Raw genomic sequence first — 23,306 nt, forward strand, 5'->3', positions numbered from 1 at the left:
CACTAGAGGATATCAGACCCAATGCTTGTAATCGCTGGGTCACTCTCATACTAGCTTCATCTGCCTCGTCGTAAATATCACACCACATCTCTCTCTCTCTGTTCCCCACCCTGAGAGTACAAATCCATGCTGGAACTATGGAGTTTACTCCAGAGTTTAGTCTATGTATCAATAAGGTAACAGGACGAGAATAGTGAGGTTTTGGAATCATTTATTATCGAAAGAAATAATTACACAGAACATACAAACAAAAAAACATTCAGCCTGGAAAGACATAGCAATTTTAATGATATTTCTTTTCACACGTTGCCCCGCCCATCTACACCTGTGCAAAGTACGTATGACTATTAGTAACAAAATACACTTACTAGTGTCACTGTAATGAAAGAGAGCTGGTAGCTGCACAGAAGTTTTAGCGCGTCATATGCCTACACTGAAATGCTGGAGAATATGACAAAGAACGTTTAACGGTAAGTGTTCTGTGAAGAGGAGTGATCTGTGTTATGGTACCTGGTCATGGGAACTACACTTGTTGTATTTATGCCATTCGTCCTCCATACGAAAGTACTGGTAACTTCCCTTTTGAATATCGCTGCAATAGCTATTAACCACAAATCATTTTGCCTAGTGAAAACTTTTCCCAGGTTACAAACCAACTGAATATTCAATGTAAATTCTTCAATACTATGCGATGAAAAAGTAACTTATTTAGTCAAAGTTCACATAGAAAGATACTGGCACTACTACGTAATTCGTAGAGGACACAATCATTTCTATTGTCATGTATCTCAATTCGTATAGCGCCCAATAATATTTTCCGCTATCTTGGAAAACAGGGATCAAAAGTTTTGTGCTTCACCGTTAAAGAGACTATTGGTATTCGCGGTTGCAAGTTAAAGGAAGTAGTGCCGCTCTTGGGCGTCTTCGGGCGCACTCCTTCGCCATACACATTCAGGAATTGGCGGATATACATAGCTTAGTGTAGCCGGCCACTACGATGTGCATTTCTGTATCCAACCTGGCTATGTACGGAAGGGAGCTCGCCTCGGAATCATCCGATAGAGAACACTACTTTAAAAAGAATATAATCAGAATCGTAGTTGGAGTTGAAGTATTGAGTATCACAACTTCACTAGTTTGGCATAGTCAAACACTAGTATACTAAAGTCATTCACCCACATAGTGACAAATAACAGGCCACGCCATCGCAGGCAAAAACAAAACATAACTAAGCGTACGAAGAAACGCACATCTGACTGATAGAGCGTCCTTGCTGGGGGCACAAGAGCAGCGCATTCCGTTAGATACGCAGCCGCACGCACACCCACACACCAGTACACACTACGCCGAATGAATTACGTCGAATGAATCACTGCGCCACATTTTGTCATTTGTTACGTCATCTAATGAACCACACACGTCCTAGTTGATGAATTACACTACTACACGAAGTATCTTGTACCTACCCAAACGAAAATTACATAAAACACACTAGTAAACGAAATTATGCCTACAGTATCTACAGCCTTGCAACTAATTCACACTCTTATGCTGTCTTAAATGCAATCTAGGGCGTTCAACAAGCACGTATGAGAATTACAGGATACACAATGCCGTGATACGCCGTGAAACGGGTTCTGCAAGACTAGTGTAAATACGTCTCACATCTACACATTTGCTGTCCTCTACAATGCAGATACTTATTTTTCTTAGCTAATGAAGACTAGAACACTATTAGCTTTCATACAAGTGATCATTATAGAAGGCTAACTCAGAGAATTATTCACTGTTTACATACGACACACATAAAATTGTCTTACTGACCGCAACAGCGGCTCACCGAGCAGACGCCACAGGTAAGTCATGGATCGTCGAGATGTCGCCGTGGCGCTACAGTTCGTGCTCAGGTAAGTCTCCAGGATTAGGGAGATACATGATAGAAAGAGGATAGGGCATGACACACACCTACTGACAAGATAGAGACAGAGTTAATGACAGCTGGTCTGCATAATTACTCATGCAAGTCTGTACTTAGTCAAGCTCAATAGGGTATGCGTACTTTACCATAGCAGAATAACTGGATTTAAAGAAAGAACCACTTATTAGAGAGTGTGGCAGGGGTTATAGGAGGTACAAAACAAGAGAGAGAATGTCATCATTTTACTGCCACAATTTTATTACAATTTAACACCTCAATGAATTACATTTGACTCACATCACCACAGTCCCACTCGCTCCTATTTGCTATTACCGTCATTTACGCACTTTGTACCGATCACACCACCTTGCATTACAAGTAATGTTTTCACACGCACAGTAATGGTTGCCCTTAGTATTCATAGCCATGGACCGTGACAGTCTCCTTTCAAGTGACGTAATTCGTCGGGAATTAAATATATTCATGCCAACTCGTAGCAGATTGCACATCTATTAGTCCTGAGACGACTATACTGCCTTCCAGTCGCTTTGCAATGCTTGCCCGCTGATCTAAGTCATAAGTTAATGTATGCTGTGTATTTCATTTTATTGTTTTGTATTATTTTATTGTGCTGCTAATTGCATTATGCCTCATGTCAGTTTATTATGTTGTATGTGAGCATTTTTTTTTGTCATTTTATGTTGTATACCTTCAGTTGGTATACGCAGGGAACACGGGGCCATCTCTCAACCCTCCCCCTCCCCTCACTGTATTATGAGATAGTTACTTACTATTATCTTTCTTTTATGAATCAAATAGCACCTAAGCCATGCCGGTCAGCCTGCTACCTTGCATAACAAGCAGCGGCTCCGCGACAAAGACTAATACACCTGTTTGTCTGTGGGAGTGTTTCGCTGCCACCGCAGCGATGAAAGACTATTTGACACAGCCACTGACGTGTCAGATTGATAAGTTGGACTCAGTAAGTTATGGGAACTACTCAGAAATGGGCTCAACCGCCACGTAGTAATTGGCCAAGGGTAAAGGAACGCCTGCTGAGTTGGTCTGAGTCCCAACTGGCTAGTTCAGCGAGAGACAGATTCGCACTCACAACGGACAACAAGTAATAGGGACAACTATTTCGTTGGCTCGGTTTTTTCACGCTACCGACAACACACATGCTGGTATCCGTGCTGCCGAATAGGTGGATACCTGCAGTCGTCTGTGATTGCAGTTAATTTTTGAAGCCCTCCCCTTTTATTACTTACTCTTCTGCCGAGCCCTCGGATCTATTCTGTCTTTATTCTTTTGTCAATGAGCATGCACTGGTACTGTAAATTACTCCAACAATACCGGTCCTATCCCTCTTTCCAGCCATTTTTCTCATCGAGGTATCGCTCCTCCCTTGTTGCAGTGTCCATGTTTAAGCTATTCCCCGACGATCTATCGTGAAGTGAGAATCGTGACTCTGCTATCTAGCTAAGCGAGGAATCAGTGTCCTTCAACCGTAGGCGAAAACCTGCGTTGGTAATTTTTTAAGACGTAACCATGGGCATTACTTGGTTGTTCTTAAGGAGAGCTATGTCCCTCCCTTAAAGTACATAAATACAATCATCGTGTTCGCATTTTCGCTTTTCCTTGCTGCTCGTAACTTTTCGTGACACCAAACACAAGTGCGACGCGTAATTTGCGTCGTAGCAACAATACGATACGTACTTGGAAGAGCCACCACACAGTTCTTAGTGCCAACATAAATTATGTCTCGGCGTAACTCGCTAAACTAAGTACGCCAATACTCGGTCGTGTAAGAGGGAAGTGTTATTTCCCGCGTGTACTACTGTGAAGCAGTGCAGCACGCAACACACGTGCGCGTTCGGGCACGAGCTGCCTGATCAGCAGCCACGCGCGTATGTAGTGTAGCCGGTAAACTTTACTGTTCAGCTACGCTTCACCTCTCAGAATCTTTATCCACAGAATGGGTAGTAAGTCACTCTCAGCTTTAAAATGCTATACATTATTACAATGTTGATCGGCCTTTTCTTATATTACAGTCATTACATACTGCGTTGTTTCGCTGCCTTCTCAGAACCCGAGTATAATGCCAGATGTTGGCACATTTCTCCAACAGTCACGTCAGCGAATCTCAAGTTTTCATAGAAGTAAAGAGCTGAAGTATCTGTCTTGTTAAGCTGCTGTTCCCAATTTGCCTGAAGCAATCGGGGTGTAGTCACCACTTCAGTCATGGTGTTAATTGCTTAATGCCTTGATATCATAACGAGTACGGTCCTTGGTTGTTGCCAATGTTTCTCACGTAACCATCTCTCCCCAAATGCTTGCTATTTCATCCTTTTCTGCCATGCTCTGCCTTACTTTTACTTGATGCCAGGAAACAATTTGTTATCCTCGTAAATATGCACTGGTTTGCTTAATCCACGAATCTCGACCACTGAATAACAGCAGTAGCAAGTCCTTCTTCAAGTTAGTTACTACTCAGCCCATCTGGCAATCGCAACCTTGTACACCAGAATCTCTTTCAAGGCAGCTATCATCGGTTATTCCTCTCATTACCTCTGGTGCTTATATGATGATGAAGTCCCATCTCGCTTTGGCAACCCATAGCGAAGAATAGCCACATATTGTCAGACATAGTGTAGGAACTACATGTTATCGCTTCATGAACGCACGCACAACGTTACTTACACATTCACAGACACCTCATTCACATGATACGTATACAGTTATACTCACCCCACCCTGAAAGGGAGAGTATAAACTCTACTACAGGAGATGTATTAAAAGGGTTCAACTGCACTTGTTTTGTTTGCATTTCTGGCGGTTAAACCCTCTATCTGGTTATCGCTTTTGCATCTACTCACTTTATTTGGAGAGAAGTATTCGTTAAATAATTCTCACCGGGAAAACCAGTTACAGTTCGCGCAGAAAACGCTTTTCAACATAGTGCGCAATGTGTTGTCTAGGGTAGCTGCAGCGATCTGAACAGTCACCCCGGAAATAAAAACTCCGTAGATGAAGGGCCTACGGAATATTCTGAAAATTGTCACTTACAAAATGTAATTACCGGTATTCTTTACCTGTGTGTAAACTTCTCTGTGAGGGAAACAAGCAGTCATGTACTTTATCGCATGGGTAAGTGCTTCCATCAACACGATTAACCACTTATCTGCATCTAGTGGCTAAGAAACCTTCCACCTCAACAGATTGACTCTCATTGATATCGCACCAGCAATTACGCCTCACCCATATTGAAGACAGTTTATTAGCTGCTACTAGGCAAATTCGTGTCGTGGCAACTGACCTTGTACACCGGTACGAAACATTTAGGAGTCTTATGCAACGGGACCTTGAGTTTTTACATCATACCATGACTAATGTGACCTACACTCTGGAGATAACGAGAGCGCTACAGATCTTACTATACAACACTCATGCCATTCAGTTACATGTTAACACCTTCCATACTATTACTCTGCTAGGACTACAGCATAAGCTCAGCCCTACGTTAATGCCTGCAGAACTGTTCCTGCAAACTCTGGCTAATGTTTCGTTTTATCTGGCATCGCCAATGCAAATACCTTACCCCGTATGGGAGTCTTCGCGACCCCTTTATTATGCGGCAGCTTCAGTAGATCTTGTGCGAACTTCTCAAGGACTGTGCGCCCAGATTTCTCTACCCATCACTTGCGCCAACTGTGAGTTTGAATGCTACCGACTACACACCTTTCCAGTTACTTGGATTGCCCTACGAAAGCAAGTGACTTGGCAAACTAATGGTATCTTAGCTATTAGCAAAGATCGCCAAAGACATTCTGTTATGCAGCTGACTGATCTCCATCAGTGCCTTCACACTAATTACCATATGTGTTCAAACTTATCCATTCATACTGGAACTAGGGACTGTGAGGTGGCCTTTTTTTAGAGGACCCCCCCCCCCCCCCCGTCATCGTATGTTATCGACCTTGCGTGAGCCTTCGTTTAAACCCGTAGGGGATAGTTTATTATATTTTGTACCTCAGACATCTACAATTGCTTTAATATGCCATGGCCATGTTTTCGTGTCTCGGACGTATCGCTTCGCACTAGAAAACAGTGGATTACTGTTCAACATGTCCACCTGTGATTTAATAACACCTACTGTCATACCGCCAGCACCCCTAACACAAGTGCAAAATTTGAGCCTCCGACCCCTTTTACTTTATTTACCTGAGGAACCCGTGGTACTACCATCACCCGATAGTGTACCCAGGCTACCCAACGAGTCCGATGCTCGATTACTTCGTCAACTGACGAATTACTAGCTCACTAAAAGGGCCAAATCGCCCTGGATCGAGCTGTTGCTCACATAGCTACCTGGCGGACACAGAAACAATTGTATACGGTTACTCTGCCTAGTGCCGTGACTGTTCCCACCCTGATTGTCGCAAGAGCTATTCTCTGGTGCCTGTATAAGAAAGGATATTGTAAACACATTACGTCAACAGAACCAACTGTCCCCGAGGCACAACCCGAGGGTGAATTTCGACAAGAGTAATGTCAGGCATGGTCTACCATAGTGAAATACACTCTTTAACTGAAATAAAGTTTGTATTTTCTAATGTTCATTTACTATTATTGTTATCATGTATCGTTGTATCTAATCATGTAAACTATTGGGTAAAGATACTAGGGTTGACCACTGAATGTAGGAAACCTTAGTTTATTTGCTACTGAAGCCCACCCCTGCAAACTTTACTGATACAATCCCTGGGAGAGTGTTTCAGTACCTGCCTACACAATAAGCAGCTGCCACCATGTCCCTCCTTCCCGCCGTCCCCACCTGAGGGAACGACAGTGTATCCAACGATGCGCGGTGCCCTGTGCTGCCTCGCTCTCCGTCAGTGGCACATGGGCCACCTCATCACAGCGTCACATCTGACCCAAAGATTCTCACTCTCTTTATTTTTCAATGATTGTCTATATTATATGTGGAAGATATACCATCAACAGAACTTTGTGTTTACCCAACTGCAATCAGTGTCACTGCACAGAAGCAAATACCTTTTATGTTACATTATGAGCATGTTTTAACTTTCTATTATCTTTATATGAAGCAATTTTTTAGGTTGTTAGTGCTTCAATAACTCTTTAATTATTATTTGGAAGCTATTGACCATAGAAACTAACTCTGTTTGAGAATTTCAATGTTTTACCTAATTATTTACTATCTTCATATTCTGTTTTATGTTAACTATGTTTGTCAATTGAATACTTTTATTTTATAGAACTAACTAATTTGTTACAATTACTACCTTCATATTTTAGTTTATATTCTGAAACTGATTCCACTATGTAACAACGAGTTTAACGTTTGCCAAACAACACAAACAATTACACATTTTTAGAGGCGTCTGTAACGTTCAAAAGATCAGTGCTGATTCAGTTCGGCCAGCATCTACACTTCTGCTACACCGAGTTTAGCGTTGCAAGCATATATGAGTAACAGAATTTGTAATACTTCATTCCAATGTTGTGAAACTTTTGACATACTTTTAACTTTTTGTGCTAAGATTTGCATTCTGATATAGTAATGATGATGGGAAATTATCGTATTGAATTACGTGTGAACAGATCAATGTCTCTAATGTTTTATGATTTTGATCAAAAATCTTCCTGTATAATATCGTTTTTTAAAAAAGGGACTTTCTTTTCATGTTGTTGTAAAACCACTCCAGTATACATAAATGTTTTTGTAAAACTTAGATTCACCCCATTTTTGCAAATATTAGCACACCCGACCAAGGGAGCAAATTGTTTTCTTTTATCAACAAGCAACAACTTATTTTCACCATAAAACCTCGCTCCCGCGGAAGGGGAAGGAGATGTACAGGTGCTGACAGATTGAGTACGGGAGCCCTTTATTTCAATAAAAGAAAAGGTAATTTTTTCCTAAATGCGTGAAATATGGATGGCAACGGATCTTCACAAAGCCGTGCACGGGCCCTGGGTTGGCGACACATCAGATTTTTCCAGTATGTGCCGCTATCCCACGGCTTGTTCACGTGCTCGACGAACGAACAAACTTTCTGCTGACGGGGTGACGCTTAGGGAAGCGTCGCTTGCCTAGGCAGAGCACCTACAGCAGCCAATCAGAAAGGTCCAGGAGATCACGTGTGAGCGTACACCGCGCCGAGCTGCGCGGACGAGGCGTGTGGATCGCCCTCTTTCACTGACAGGCCCCCGACGAGATCAGACGCATTGGCCGGTTGCCGCCGTGCACTTTTCGAGCCCCGGCTCAATCTGTTTGCGCCTTAGGGCCGCTAAACTCACATTAATGTACCCCGGCTAGGTCATCAGTAAATGGTTTTTTTTTTTTTTTTTCTATAAACGGGAGGCAGTTTGCCGACCGGAGTTGAAAAATTAAGCTTGTTCTTTGTTAGACCCCACCTCCACCTCAGCCACATCCTAACATGTACAGTTAAAAACATTACCCCACCATGAAAAGTATAACGTTTCTTATTGGATAGACAGAATTTTTGTAGGCGGAGCTTAAGGTTAACATTGAGACCCTGATTGGTCAGATGAAAACACAGCCAGATAGTTTTTTTTAAACCAACTTCGGTAAATTGTAGTAAGGAGAGGTTAGGAGAGAGTTGCTTCCGAGACGGCGAGGTGAGCGCAGCTGTGTGGTCCGCCGCCCCCTCACGAACACCCTCAAGGTAATGAGCGCACGCGATGCCGCATAATAGCGCATAAAGCTTCACTCAGAACTGCAGAAGTCTCATCTGTTACACCCCCTTTTTGCGTAATACTAGTGACGGTCGACAATTAAAGCTCATGGTGTTCACATTTGCCACTTGAAGTAAAAATCTGAAACGTGATGATTTTTCTGTTATATTATTATTGAGAAGCCACATCAGCCACTGTTATTTACAACAAGTTAGATAAGTAATTAAAGACAATTGAAGGGCACTGTAGACAATTTTGATAGTTTTCTCTCTTGTGAAACTTAATTTAAACCTAGATTATATATGTGATATGGCATAGGTCATCCTTCGATCTATTGTAGAACTTGGAAACCCATTCAGGGAATATTCGTTCGCATTTTTGTTGAACGCAATTGGTTTTTACCATCCTGTATTAAAACATTTCCTTTTATCAATAGCGCAACTTATAAACAATGTTTTGTGAGTAGAATAAAATTTCCAATGGTAAACTTAACTGCTTTTTCGACGTTATTTTAACATCTAACTAAAAATAGGAAAGCCTTGAACCCTACACTAAATTTAGTTAGTATTAAGATTCTTTTACAGGGAGTGCAGTGGAGCTGACGCTGAAATCATTAAATATTTGGTTATATCATCGCTAGTCTCACTGAACTCTTCTGAATTCTACATGTCATAAATGGTCTGGCGTCTGCTTACCATCAACAGGTCCCAGGTTCAAACTAGTCAATTCCCTAAAAAAAACACGCTCAGAGCGTCGTTGCGTGAAAGTGGTAGGGAGACACGATATAGAACAAACAGACATCACGCAGAATGTTAGAACTTAGTTACGATGACGAAGGGCATCAGTAACTAGTCTTACAATGGTGTCTGGTATCGGTAGTGTTCACAATAACCAATAGTGACAAAATGACTCTCTAAATTAAAATCAAGTAACATAACGTCTCTGTGCCGAGATATGTGGCAAATACTATCGTCAGTCAGTACCGAGCCCCTCCTTCATATGCAAAAAAAAAAAAAAAAATCCCAAATGTGGCATATTCATTTATAACAACAAAATGGGTCAAATGGCTCTGAACACTATGGGACGTAACATCTGAGGTCATCAGTCCCCTAGAACTTAGAACAACTTAAACCTAACTAACCTAAGGACATCACACACATCCATGCCCGAGGCAGGATTTGCACCTGCGACCGTAGCGATCACGCGGTTCCTGACTGAAGCGCCTAGAACCACACGGTCACAATGGCCGGCTTATAACAAAATATTTAAAAGCGTGCACTTCACATATGACGCTGTGCAGGCAACAAATTCAGGAAAAGGTCGGAACTCATACTGAGAAATACAGCAAATTAGGCATCTACCTATTAACATGCCACTCTCTTCAGTGTATTTATACAGGCCAGACATCCAGATACTTCAAAACAAGGTATATTACTATCTCAGAAAGAAGCAACAGCTCACATCCCACGTTTACTGAATGCGCAATGTAACTTGGCACTGTCTGTTGGGAGCGGTAGTAAGAGATTTTGCCTATTACATCCCTTACATCATCACCAGAGTGAGGTGGGAAGTCGCTTTGCGCGTATAATACTGACCACTTAATACTCACAATTATTACACAAAAAACCTAGATGTAGCCTTAACAATACTTCAAACCATCTATAGTCTGTAGCAAAAACTAATCATTCGAGACGATTAACAGTTGAATATCGGACCAGCCGTACGTATAACACAAACATGCACACGCTGTATTATTAAACTAGTGCCTGATGAATCAGAGTGCCGCTGATGAACGACATTTACCGTGTTTTGTAATTGCTTCTCACACGAGAAACACGCGGATGAGAAAAGTAACACGGTATCTACGGAGAAAACAATCACACAACACTTAGAGGTTGTCAGTTTCGTACGTTTGACTCATCTTCCACAACAATCACGTTGTTGCAGGTGACATGCTATCCAGCCAAAACGAATGAATGTGTTACAAATCGTAAGGTAAAGCTGTCATTTAACGGGAGGTTATATTCTGACAACGCGGTGAGGCATATGATATTGTCTTATAAGGTAACACAACATAACATTACCATGTCTGCAACTGGTGGATTTGAGGCTACGGAAACAGATGCATTCCTTCAGCTGATAAGACAGTGTGACTCTTCCTGGCTTCTCATTGGCTGGGGGAAAAGAAACAGAGGCTTGCGTTAAGCTGAAGAAACACAAAAGTGTGAGACCGGGATTGGCAATCGAAGATAGTGGCTGCGTCAGGAGCGGTCGCGCATCTGCGAACAAGGCAGAGAAATATTTACAATGTGGAACACTACAGTACAGTTCCTTTTGTGGACCTGTCAAATTCCTGTGCAGTAAGTGACCAGGGCATTGTGAATAGTTTCATTAATTATTCAGTCGAATTCAGTGTTAAATATCTTGGCATCCTAAACGATTGGTTGAATCATTGTCAGCTGTGACGTAGTTTATTTATAACATTTAACTCTTGTTGGTATTATTAGTACTATCACACGAAAAAACTACGTGTAACATTAAAGCATACTGTCACACACAGACAAATATAGCACTGCCCATGTATAACCTTCTCTTTTAAACGTGGCCTCCTGTCGCTATAATCGGATCAGTAACTTCTCTGACAATCTCGATAAAAGTTATTCCAAAGTAGATCCTAAATCTTAAATTTCCTAAGTTAACATTATCCCCTTTACATGAATTTTAAAACTTTGTTTGACCATGTAGTGTATGTCTAATGGATACAAGTATTGGACTATTATTTCAAATCCTGAAGAGATCGCAGTATAGAATAGTATTATAGGTAATAAGGGAGCAAACCCGAAACCTTTTGGTGCCAGGCCTGTTATTTGGTCAAGATTATTTATTAACGGTCGCCAGCCTAATCGAGCACGAAGTTACCTTCTTTGAATTATTTTAAAGAGTAATTGTGATTTGCTATTTTGTATATATACTACTGTACTTTAGAACGCAGAACAAGTTTCTCATGCATAGCTCAACAGTTAACTTTCATTCTTACTTTGACAGCTCCAGAGGAATTATAGTACAGCACTCAGATACATTAACACTTCCTTTATTCATTTTTTAGATAATATTACTCAAGACAAAGCAATATCGGCCTTGAGAAGTCTCTGTAGCTGAGATTTGAAGACCCAGTTATTATTCTAAGTTAGTTAAGCAAAATTACTATGTTATGATACTAACACAATATTAACACACACTTTGAAATAATCATTCTTTCATTTATGGACCATCTCAACATTCAGCCAAAACATGTCCCTTAAAATCTACTTTGTCTGAGAATGGTAAAAACTTTCAGCTCTTATGAAATGTTCACTAAACACCATTCGAAAAATAAGACAAACGTGACTGATTAAGTTCTCTTTTGATTATAGCACTGGATTTGAACAGTTTAATCTTTACACCACAGTATAGTCAGCACAGCGTCTCTTACACTACCCAGTTTCAGTATACTACTTTACTCTATATGAACAGGATATGTAACAAAGTTATTTATCAAAATAGCAAGATCATTTGTTTAAAATAAATAATTTTCCATCCCGTTTTTATTTTCATTAAGCAGATTTTTTCTTTCATTTCATAAAGAATACGTGGACTTCAGCAAAATTGCTTCCAGAAAACTTTCAATTTAATTCTACACAAACAGCATCTACTGATTATATAAAACACGCTTTCAAAATATTTTACTAGAATAAGTATTCAAAATTACAGTTCTTTATAATTTTAGGATTATCTTCACTCGGATCCTCTCTAGGTATATATCTTAGGAAAATGAATTTCTTTGAACCAGTGTTTGATAGTAACAAATTATTATTTCTAAAAGGACACAAAAAATTTACTGGTTCAAGCTTTTATAAGAGTTCTAAATAATTTCTTACTCTTTTGCTGCAGGCGACGAGTATGCTTTTTTAATTTGACGACTACACAACCAATGCATTAGGAACTATGGCTCTTGATGTTTTTGGGCTTAATATATTCTTCTTTTGGCGTCGATTTATATATAACATAGCCCAATTGTAAATGCCGTGCTACTATAAAATATCAGTCTCCATCTGAGACCAATTAGGCAATGATTGATTCATAACCCAATCTCACGCTAAGCCTAAAATGTTGATTCAGTCATACATATCATCCCGCCTTTCCATTCCGCTTGAGATTGGAACCACTACCTCTTTTACATTTCATTTATAAAACTCTAATGTCCTCGGGATGAACCTGTTTTGAAATTGACACAATTTCGTTTAATACATTTACCTTATTCAGAAATAAGTTGTTTAAAAAAAATTATACAATGATCTTTCACAAAGTCGTCTTATTACAATTTAGACATAAATGTGTACTATAGTAGTTTTATTAAAAACTAACAAAATGGTTCAAATGGCTCTGAGCACTATGGGACTTAACATCTGAGGTCATCAGTCCTCTAGAACTTAGAACAACTTAAACCTAACTAACCTAAGGACATCACACACATCCGTGCACGAGGCAAGATTTGAACCTGCGACCGTAGCGGTCGTGCGGTTCCAGACTGACACGCCTAGAACCGCTCGATGACAACGGCCGGCCAAAAGCTAACAACTTTCACATTAAGCTATAATACTTGCGACCGATTATTATAAGTTTTAAGCAATTATTGTCATCAGAAAGTTGCATATGCACCAGAGACAACTGTGGTACACTCTGTTCGTAGCGATCAACGTGGCATCAAAGGTGAGTGAACTACTAACGGGCGAGCACAGGCTTCCTACTGTAATATGGTGGTGGTGGTGACTTGTGTTTAACGTCCCGTCGACAACGAGGTCATTAGAGACGGAGCGCAAGCTCGGGTGAGGGAAGGATGGGGAAGGAAACCGGCCGTGCTCTTTCAAAGGAACCATCCCGGCATTTGCCTGAAACGATTTAGGGAAATCACGGAAAACCTAAATCAGGATGGCTGGAGACGGGATTGAACCGTCGTCCTCCCGAATCTGTAATATGGAATACTGCATGAAGATTCGATGTGAGTGCAAATAAGAACTCCTGCGAGATGTGCCTGAATAGCAAATCCCGCGCCAATAGTAAAACCATCACAGCCACTCGTACTTTCACTTACTTGCAAGTAATACCATACGGGGTAACTGTTTGGAACTGTCACATTGCTACCTTGACAAGCTGCTTCATTCACAAGCAGTACTCTAACAGTCTCCTTTTCCTCATTTACAGCGTTGTTCCACTACCCGTCATCAGGCATATTTGACTCGAAAATACTAGCTCGCACGCTTTTCGCAAAATGGTTAGTACGATTGGCTTGGGATGCCAAGTGTGAAATTAATTGTGATCCATTTTTTTATTTTTTTCCTCGGCATTCCTTTTTTTCCTTCCATTCATTTCCAGTCCACTTTTACAGTGAAACAACGGACAAACTCTACGTGTATAAGAACAGAATCACCTATAGCAGCTGCCATTTCACAAACAATACACAATCTCACGTGGACGAGAAACTTATAGAATGAATACGAATATACACTACAGATATGCCAACAGATGATTTGTACAATTTTTTGTACAAACAGTGAGGAAAGAGTCAGTGTACACACTGTTTGTGAATATGACTACTTGCTGACCGTTTACAGATTACTAATAAGCAGAGCAGCATAAATGTAAGAAGACTGAGCATATTACTCTCAAATACTACTAATGTAACGAGTGGTACGCTAGAATTCAGCTCTTTTTAAGCTATACATCCAAGCAATGTATAATTAAACCAACTGCCCATAAGGAATAATTTTATTTTGGTTGTACAATTTGCTTTGCTATTTGTCAGACTCACATGCCAGTGAGCGAGCAAATAATTTCTTTTGTGGCTCAGAATTAGGCTCCTTTATAAGACAGTGACAGCTGTAGTAATAACTGATCAAAGTCATCTGTTCTTTTAGTGTTGAAGCTCTGGACATCACTATTCTTTTCAAGTTGTAAGGGACTCTTTAAGGTGAATTTACTTAGTGAATTTGCATTATATGACGGAGAGTTTCAAATTCCTAACTTACTGAGGAAGAGTCTACAAAACTGTTGTTAGTGTGCCGGCCGGGTTGACCGAGCTGTTCTAGGCGCTACAGTCTGGAACGGCGTGACCGCTACGGTCGCAGGTTCGAATCCTGCCTCGGGTATGGATGTGTGTGATGTCCTTAGGTTAGCTAGGTTTAAGTAGTTGTAAGTTCTAGTGGACTGATGACCTCAGAAGTTAAGTCCCATGGTGCTCAGAGCCATTTGAACCATTTTGTTGTGAGTAGACACATGTCTTGTTATTTATTTATTTACACGTCAAGTTCCGTAGGACCAAATTGAGGAGCAAATCTCCAAGGTCATGGAAGACGTCAGTACATGAAATTACAACATAAAAGTAATGACAGATAAAAATAAATGTTCATGAACCCGAAAAAAGTCAGTCCATGAGTTTAAGTAAACGCAATCAACAATACAATACGCAGCAGCTTAATTTTTCAAGGAGCTCCTCGATAGAATAGAAGGAGTGTCCCACGAGGAAACTCTTCAGTTTCGATTTGAAAGCGCGTGGATTGCTGCTAAGATTTTTGAATTCGAGTGTTAGCTTATTGAAAATGGATGTAGCAGTATACTGCACACTTTTTTTGCACAAGAGTTATGGAAGTCTGGTCCTAATGCAGGTTTGATATCTGCGAGTATCAACAGAGCGAAAGCTGCTTATTCTTGGGAATAAGTTAATATTGTTAACAAGAAATGACAGTAAGGAATATATATATATATATATATATATATATTGGGAGACCAATATCAATATACCCAGACCAGTGAACAGGGGTCGACAAGAAGTTCGCGAACTTAGACCACTTACTGCCGAACCGCCCGTTTCTGAGCCAAAAATATCCTTTTAGAATGGAAAGAGTTACCCCAAAATGTAATATCATACGACATAAGTGAATGAAAATAAGCAAAGTAGACTAATTTTCGTGTCGAACGATCACTCAATTCTGATACCATTCGAATAGTAAAAATGGCAGTATTAAATCTTTGAACAAGATCCTGAACGTGGGCTTTCCACCACAGCTTACTATCTATCTGAACACCCATAAATTTGAACTGTTCAGTTTCACTAATCATATGCCTGTTCTGTGAAATTAAAACGTCAGGTTTTGTTGAATGGTGTGTTATAAACTGTAAAAACTGAGTCTTACTGTTAAGTTAGCGTTAGGTTATTTTCTACACGTCATGAACTTAGGTCATGCACTGCACTATTTGAAACCGAGCCAATGTTGCACACAACATCCTTTACTACCAAGCTAGTGTCATCAGCAAACAGAAGCATTTTAGAGTTACCCGTAATACTGGAGGGCATATCATGTATATAAATAAGGAACAGGAGTAGCCCCAACACTGATCCCTGGGGCACCCCCCACTTGACAGTACCCCAGTCAGAACCCACATCACAGCCGTTATCAACATTGTGAATAATGAACTTTTGGTGCTTGTTGCTAAAGTAAGAGATGAACCAGTTGTGAGCTACTCCCCGTATTCCGTAATGGTCCAACTTCTGGAGCAATATTTTGTGATCAGCACAATCAAATGCCTTAGTTAAATCACAAAATATGCCAAGCGTTCGAAACCTTTTGTTTAGCCCATTCAGTACCTCACAGAGGAAAGAGAATATAGCATTTTCAGTTGTTAAACGACTTCTAAAGCCGAACTGCACATTTGATAGCAAATCGTCTTATATAAATTGATCAATTATCCTTACATAAACAGCCTTTCCAATAACTTTTTCAAACACTGATGTCATAGAAATAGGTCTAAAATTATCTACATTATCCCTTTCTCCCTTTTTATAAAGCGGTTTTGCTACTGAGTACTTTAATCGCGCAGGAAACTGACCCTACCTAAAGGAAAAATTACAAATATGGCCAAATACAGGTCTAATACGAGCAGCACAGTACTTTAATATTCTGCTAGACACTCCATCATAACCATGAGAGTCCTTAGTCTTCAGTGATTTAATTATTGACTCAGTCTCCCTCTTGTCTGTATCACAGAGGAGTATTTCAGACATCAATCTCAGATTCATCTGCTAAGAAAGTTATGTGATTTCCTATAGAAACTAAATTTTTATTTAATTCACCAGCAATGCTCAGAAAATGATTGTTACATACGGTACATATATATAATTTATCACTAACAGAAACGTTTCTACTGAAAAACTGACAACACAATACCTTTCTCAAATGACGAGCTACCACAAGAAATGATTTTACTCGCCCCGGGACATTAGTAATATGCGTTATAAACGAACTCTAGGATAATGCCTGCTGCTACCTGACGGGTCAGGAACGTGTCACTCGCGCCCACCCGCCGAGGAGCAGCAGGGACGGGGCTGGGTCGGCAGCGCCACACCTGTGGGTAAGGCCAACTCGCACCCCTCGCCACAGCCCCTCTACCGGAAAATCAGAGGTTCACTCGTGGCAGCATTGATGACCCACAAGTGAAGTGTAATTCCCACAGGGAACACGTAAATCATTGACCATTAAAATTGCTACACCAAGAAGAAATGCAGTTGATAAATCGGTATTCATTGGACAAATATATTATACAAGAACTGATATGTGATTACATTTTCACGCAACTTGGGTGCATAGATCCTGAGAAATCAGTACCCAGAACAACCATCTCTGGCCGTAATAACAGCCTTGATACGCGTGGGCATTGAGTCGAACAGAGTTTGGATGGCGTGTACAGGTACGGCTGTCTATGCAGCTTCAATGCGATACCACAGTTAATCAAGAGTAGTGACTGGCATATTGTGACGAGCCATTTCCTCGGCCACCATTGACCGGGCTTCTTCAATTAGTGAGAGATCTGGAGAACGTGCTGGCCAGGGCAGCAGTCGAACATTTTCTCTATACAGAAAGGCCCGTACAGGACCTGCAACATGCGGTCGTGCATTATCCTGCTGAATTGCACGGTTTCGCAGGAATCGAATAAAGGGTAGAGCCACGGGTCGTAACACATCTGAAATGTAACGTCCACTGTTCAAAGTGGCGTCAATGGGAACAAGAGGTGACCCAGACGTGTAACCAATGGCACCCTGTACCATCACGCAGGGTGATACGCCAATATGGCGATGACGAATACACGCTTTTAATGTGCGTTCACCACGATGTGGCCAAACACGGATGCGACCGTCGTGATGCTGTAAACAGAACCTGCATTCATCCGAAAAAATGACGTTTTGCCATTCGTGCACCCAGGTTCGTCGTTGAGTACACCATCGCAGGCGCTCCTGTCTGTGATACAGCGTCAAGGTTAACCGCAGCCATGGTCTCCGAGCTGATAGTCCATGCTGCTGAAAACGTTGTCGGACAGTTCGTGCAGATGGTTGTTGTCTTGCAAACGTCCCCATCTGTTGACTCAGGGATCGAGACGTGGCTCCACGATGCCTTACAGCCATGCGGATAAGATGCCTGTCATGTCGACTGCTAGTAATACGAGGCCGTTGGGACTCAGCACGGCGTTCCGTATTACCCTCCAGAACCCACCGATTCCATATTCTGCTAGCAGTCATTGGATCTTGACCAACGCGAGCAGCAGTGTCATAATACGATAAACCGCAATTGCTATAGGCTACATGACCATAGATGTTAAGTCCCATAGTGCTCAGAGCCATTTGAACCATTTGATTGGACACAAAAAAGGGCAGGGTGCAAAAAAGGGCAGCTCGTTTTGTATTATCACGTTATAGGGGAGAGTGTGTGCCAGATATGATACGCGAGTTGGGATGGAAGTCATTACAGCATAGACGTTTTTCGTCGCGGCGAGACCTTTTTACGAAATTTCAGTCACCAACTTTCTCTTCCGAATGCGAAAATATTTTGTTGAGCCCAACCTACATAGGTAGGAATGATCATCAAAATAAAATAAGAGAAATCAGAGCTCGAACAGAAAGGTTTAGGTGTTCGTTTTTCCCGCTCGCTGTTCGGGAGTGGAACAGTAGAGAGATAGTATGATTGTGGTTCGGTGAACCCTCTGCCAAGCACTTAAATGTGAATTGCAGAGTAGTCATGTAGATGTAGAACATGGGGGTCATTCATCGGTTGCTTTGGGTGGTGTTGAGGGATGACGGCCAGCCTCCATTTAGTTTCTATCCTGACCAAGACCTAAATCCTGTGGTGGACTATGAACACAGGCTAGGGTTTTGCGGTGGGTTCTGCGACGTGTTGCTCGAGCTCCCGACTTCCCCGCCATTATGTTGTTCACCGACGAGTGCAACTTCCATCGGAATGACATTTACTACACTCGAAACTTCAATTACTGGCCAAGGAGAAATTCTCACACCACTTACATCCACGGACACCAGAAACTATTTTTGCTCAGCATTTGAGCAGGCATTGTGATTGACCATCTGATTGGCCTGGTCCGTCTATCTCGTCGGCTTATTGAGGCAAATTACCTACACTTTTTGCAAGAAACTCTACCCGGTCTGCTGGAAGATGTTCCTCTGGACATAAGGCTTCGCATGTGGTTGCAGCATGATGGGGCGCCTGCACACGTAACAGTCGTGTTGTGTGCGGATATTTAAATGAACTCTTCGACTGCTGGGTATTTGGCATAGTGCTCAGAGGGCATGGCCCCCGCGATCACCAGACCTCACACCACCGAACTTTTTCTTGTGAGGATTCTTCGAGGTTCTAGTTTACCCACCAGAAACGCGAACCATGTAGAAACGAAGACGAATTAATGGATTGTATTCAACATGGCGTCAGTCACATCAAGGTAATGTCAGGAACCTTTGACAGAGTTCGGCTAAACACCAAGTTTGTATCGCGTCAGAGGGTCGCCAGTTCGAGCACTTGCTTTAAGTAAACAATAATCTAGCTACAAAAAAGCCCTCTTCAGAGACGACACAATTTGTAAAATCCTTTCTGTACGGGAGCTAACAGCTGTTGACGGGTTTGTTCCCGGTACATCTTATCATTAAACTACACTACTGGCCATTAAAATTGTTACAACAAGAAGAAATGCAGATAATAAACTGGTATTCATTGGACAAACATATTATACTAGAACTGACATGTGATTACATTTTCACGCAATTTGGGTACATATATCCTGAGAAACAAGTACCCATAACAACCACATCTGGCTGTAATAACGGCCTTGATGCGTGGCGTGTACAGGTACAGCTGCCCACGCAGCTTCAACACGATACCACAGTTCATCAAGAGTAGTGACTGGCGTACTGTGACGAGCCAGTTGCTCGGCCATCATTGACCAGAGGTTTTCAGTTGGTGAGACATCTGGAGAATGTGCTGGCCAGGGCAGCAGTCGAACGTTTTCTGTATCCAGAAAGGCCCGTACAGGACCTGCAACATGCGGCCGTGCAATATCCTGCTGAAATGTAGAGTTTCGCAGGGATCGAGTGAAGGGTAGATTCAAAAATGGTTCAGATGGCTCTGAGCACTATGGGACTTAACATCTATGCTCATCAGTCCCCTAGAACTTAGAACTACTTAAACCTAACTAACCTCAGGACATCACACAACACCCAGTCATCACGAGGCATAGAAAATCCCTGACCCCGCCGGGAATCTAACCCGGGAACCCGGGCGTGGGAAGCGAGAACGCTACCGCACAACCACGAGCTGTGGACTATGAAGGGTAAAGACACGGCTCGTAACACATCCTAAATGTAACGTCGACTGTTCAAAGTGCCGTCAATGCGAACAAGAGGTGACCGAGACGTGTAACCAATGGCACCCCATACCATCACGCCGGTGATACGCCAGTATGGCGATGACGAATACACGCTTCCAACGTGCGTTCACCGCGATGTCGCCAAAGACGAATGCGACCATCATGATGTTGAAACCAGAACCTGGATTCATCCGAAAAAATGACGTTTTGTCATTCGTGCACCCAGGTTCGTCGTTGTGTACACCATCGCAGGCGCTCCTGTCTGTGATGCAGCGTCAAGAGTAACCGCAGCGTTGGTCTCCGAGCTGATAGTCCATGCTGCTGCAAACGTCGTCGAACTGTTGGTGCAGATGGTTGTCGTTTTGCCAACGTCCCCATCTGTTGACTTAGGGATCGAGACGTGGCTGCACCATTCGTTACAGCCATGCGTTTAAGATGCCTGTCATCTCGACTGCTAGTGACACGAGGCCGTTGGGATCCAGCACGGCGTTCCGTATTACCCTCCTGAACCCACCGGTTCCATATTCTGCTAACAGTCATCTGGACCAACGCCAGCAGCAACGTCGCGATGTGATGAAACACAATCGCGATAGGCTACAATCCGACCTTCATCAAAGTCGGAAACCTGATGGTACGCATTTCTCCTTACACGAGGCATCACAACAACGTTTCACCAGGCAACGCCGGTCAACTGCTGTTGGTGTATGAGAAATCGTTTTGAAACTTTCCTCATGTCAGCACGTTGTAGGTGTCGCCACCGGCGCCAACCTTGTGTGAATGCTCTGAAAAGCTAATCATTTGCATAACATAGCATCTTCTTCCTGTCGGATAAATTTCACGTCTGCAGCACGTCATCTTTGTGGTGTAGCAATTTTAATGGCCAGTAGTGTATAAGCTTCGCTTCGGAGCACACACATGTCACGTGCTATGTAGTCATTACAGTAGGCATGGCGGCACAATATTCGTTTAAAGAACAATGAGATATATGTTTTGTTCATGGGCTAGGTGACAGTAACGCGCATGAAGCTCGACGTTTCTCTGAGGAACGGTACCCAGCAAGACGCCACCCACACCCGCAAACGTTCACAGCAATTCACCTGCGACTTGGTGAAACAGACACGTTAACGGGATATCATGGTGATGCTCGAAGACCTCGAACATGACGGGACGATGCTTTTGAAGAGACTGTTCTCGAGCGCTTCGATGAAGCACTTACGACAAATACTCGTTTGATTGGACACGATAAGGGGGTCATTCATCGGTTACTGTTTGAGGTTTTGATGGATGACGGCCAGCATCCATTTAGTTTCTACCCTGACGACGACATAAAACCTGTGGTGGACTGTGAACCCATGCTAGGGTTTTGCAGGTGGTTTGTGCGACTTCCCCGCCATTGTGCTGTTTACCGACGAGTGCACCTTCCATTGGGATGGCCTTTACAACACACGAAACGTGAATCCTCACGTCACTTACGTCCACGGACACCAGGAACGATTTTTGCTCAGCATTTGGGCAGGCATTCTGGGGGACCATCTGACTGGGTTGGTCCGTCTACCTTCTCGAATTACTGAGGCAAATTACCTCCACTTTTTGCAAGAAACTCTACCCGGCATGCTGGAATATGTTCCCCTGGACATACGGCTACGAATGTATGGCAAAACGTCATTTTTCGGATGATTCCAGGTTCTGTTTACAGCATCATGATGGTCGCATCCGTGTTTCCCCAAACACGGTGAACGCACATTGGAAGGGTGTATTCGTCGTCGCCATACTGGCGTATCACCCGGCTTGATGGTACGGGGTGCCGTTGCTTACACGTCTCGGCCACCTCTTGTTCGCATTGACGGCACTTTGAACAGTGGACGTTACATTTCATATGTGTTAAAACCCGTGGTTCTACCCTTCATTCGATCCCTGTGAAACCCAACATTTCAGCAGGATAATGCACGACCACATGTTGTAGGTCCCGTACGGGCCTTTCTGGATGGGGCGCCTGCACATAACAGTCGTGTTGTGTGCGGATATTTAAATGAACACTTCGACGGCCGGGTAATTGGCAGAGTGCTCGGAGGACATGGCCCCCGAACCGAGCGAGGTGGCGCAGTGGTTAGCACACTGGACTCGCATTCGGGAGGACGACGGTTCAATCCCGTCTCTGGCCATCCTGATTTAGGTTTTCCGTGATTTCCCTAAATCGTTTCAGGCAAATGCCGGGATGGTTCCTTTGAAAGGGCACGTCCGATTTCCTTCCCAATCCTTCCCTAACCCGAGCTTGCGCTCCGTCTCTAATGACCTCGTTGTCGACGGGACGTTAAACACTAACCACCACTACCATGGCCCCCGCGATCACCAGACTTCACGCCACAGAACTTTTTCCCTGTGGGGATTCGTCGAGGTGCTAGTTCACCCACCCGGACGCGAACCATGTAGAAACGAATACGAATTAATGGATCGCATTCAACATGGCGCCAATCATATCAGGACAATGCCAGAAATCTTTGAAAGAGTTCAGCAAAACACCGTTCGACGTTACCAAGCTTGTATCGCATCAGAGGGTCGCCAGTTCGAGCACTTGCTTTAAGTAAACAATGTCCTAGCTACAAAAAAGGACCTCTTCAGAGCCGACACAATTTGAAAAAGATCCTCTGTCCGCGAACTAACAGCTGTTGACGCGTTTCTTCCCGGTGCGTCTTATCATGAAACTGCAATAGATGTGTCGGGACCCAGGAGGATCCCCCCCCCCGGGGCCCCGGAGTGGAAGGCTGGCGCGCTACCACAGAGCGTGTGAGCCGCCTTGGATACATCGCGATCTCCGGCAGGCAAAGCATTCGCGATCATGCGTTGTCCAGAGCATCCGGAAACAGAAGAATCCCGCTGCCAATCGGAGTGCGAGGCGACAAGTTTCTGTAGTTTTATAGGATGGAAAAAA

This window comes from Schistocerca gregaria, chromosome X (genome assembly GCF_023897955.1).
Source record: "Schistocerca gregaria isolate iqSchGreg1 chromosome X, iqSchGreg1.2, whole genome shotgun sequence".
NCBI lineage: Eukaryota > Metazoa > Arthropoda > Insecta > Orthoptera > Acrididae > Schistocerca > Schistocerca gregaria.